Below are 2344 nucleotides of genomic sequence, written 5' to 3'. Positions count from 1 at the left end.
TATTGATATCTTGATACTTGGAATATTTTAAAATGTGATCTTGATAAGAATGTTTCAAGTTGCTCTTTGTGCTATATCTTTTCAAATGAATCATGAGCCTTGATATTATATATTTCATAATATAGAAATAACAAGATTTCTTTGCCTTGTATGTCTTGTGTGACGATTGTACATCAATTTGCTTTATTATAAATTATATGAATCTTGATCGTGAACTTGTTAAGAAGAATTTTAATGAACCATGAATCATATCTTTGGTATTCATGAATTGATCCTTATTGATATCTTTCGTGAATTCTTTGCATATTTGGCTTGTTGAATGGTTAAAATTTTTAGCCATTGATTTCTCCCTTCTTTTCGATAATGATAAAGGAGGAGTTAGTTTACTAGCCTGCATATTTCAAAGGAAGAAAAATTTGCTAGCTCGATCATTTCATTGAAAGAACTTGCTATCATGAACACTACCAATGAATTACAAATCTTGCAATATAAAGAGAAGCAAAGAATTGCTATTTCGAAAGAAGCAAAAAATGCAAAACTTAGAAAACTTGAAATATAATTGCTCTTGCCATGCTTTGTATCAAAAATAGGTTGATATCCTTAAAAGCATCGCATTAAAGTTTTTAGTGTATCGCAATGTATCACATGTATCACAAATTAAAATTTTTGAGACTATTATCATATCATGTTTAACAATTGATATCTTTCATTGATATGATAAATTATCATCTCATGATATATCGCATAATTATATCATGCTTTGCGATTGTATCATGTGATCTTTGCTGAATTTTCACATTGATATCCTTTATGACATGACTTCTTTGCATTATTGTCTTGTATGCTTCATGTGATAATATTAATACATGAAACACTTATGATATGATTTTTATACAATTCTGTGTATTCATAAAATATTTATCTCATCACCCAATAACTCTTCTTGATATTCCTTATGAGATGAAATGAAATAATGCATGAAATACAAATGAGAAGTCAATGATCATGCATGATAGGATGTAATGAATTTTGACATTTAGATACCATCATTTGAATAGCTATGATCATGTTGCCAAAATGATATATCATGAATGCTTGAATATCATGTTTAATATGCTCATAATGATGATTCGGTATCATGCATAAAAAAAAAAATGTAATGTTAATGAATTTGTGCATTGAAACTATAATGATGCACAAAGAAGAATGATTACTTACCTTTGTCATGATTTAGAAATTGATGTAAAGGGTTTTTCCCTTCTTTTTGACAATGACAAAGGGGGAGATAGATTGCTAGCACAATTCAAGAAAAAAGCAAAAATTGCACTTCTCAAAAGAGAAGAAATTGCTATCTTGAACATCACCGAGAATTGCTAGCTTGAAACATCAAGAAAATGCAAAAATGTGCTATCGTGCCTATCTCAAGAAAAGCAAATATGCCAACTTGCATATATTTGAATTTGCTAGCTTATAAAACTTGCATATTTCAAGAAGCAAGAGTTGCTTTCTTGAACATCTCTAAATTGCTAGTTTGCAAGTTCTAAAACATTGTAAAATTGCTAGATTGCATGATAATAAAATTTTAATATTATGTTTTTCATGCAATGAGTTGAACCCATATAACAAACACTTGATTGTGGTACTTCTCCTTTTTGTTGATGACAAAGGGGGAGAAGTATGTTGATGACATGACATGTGATGCATAAGTTTATGCATATGTTCATGATGATGTGTTGCAAGTATTCATGATGAATATTGCAATGACTTGAATTCTGTTTGAATTCAAGGTTCTATCAATATGGCATATTGATAGGGGGAGTTTGTTTAAACTCCGGGAGTTAAGGTTAACTCCGTCATCAAGTGGTTGTCATCATCAAAAAGGGGGAGATTGTTGAATCTCGTATTTTGATGATGAAACCACTTGATATGTGTTTATAATTTAAATTGCATTTTGAGTGATGCAGGTCTACTCGATCAGGATTAGACAATTAACGTAGGAGGAATTGACGTTGCGCTGGAAGAGATCACGTCGGGATATTGGATGGCTGAATACTTCGGACGTCGGGCATCGGGCCAAGGAGAGCGAAATTGCGCCAAGGATATCGAGGTTGCGGAGGTCAACTGCCGATTGGGCAACAAGCCGCAAGAGAGGACGATGCGCTGAAGAATCGGACGAAGCGCCAACCAATGACGTGCCGGGCAATAGAATGTCAATTCGCGTTGTAATAATTGTCTAGATCAGAGTAGAGTTTTTGCTTGTGTGTGCAGGATTAACTACGATAACGACGAAGACATAAAGCAAAACAAAGTGTCAGAGTCAAGCACGAAGGATTCGTTGCGAGTT

Source organism: Musa acuminata, chromosome BXJ3-6 (genome assembly GCF_036884655.1).
Source record: "Musa acuminata AAA Group cultivar baxijiao chromosome BXJ3-6, Cavendish_Baxijiao_AAA, whole genome shotgun sequence".
Lineage (NCBI taxonomy): Eukaryota > Viridiplantae > Streptophyta > Magnoliopsida > Zingiberales > Musaceae > Musa > Musa acuminata.
The sequence above is the reverse complement of the archived record's forward strand: the minus strand, read 5'-3'. Positions refer to the sequence as shown.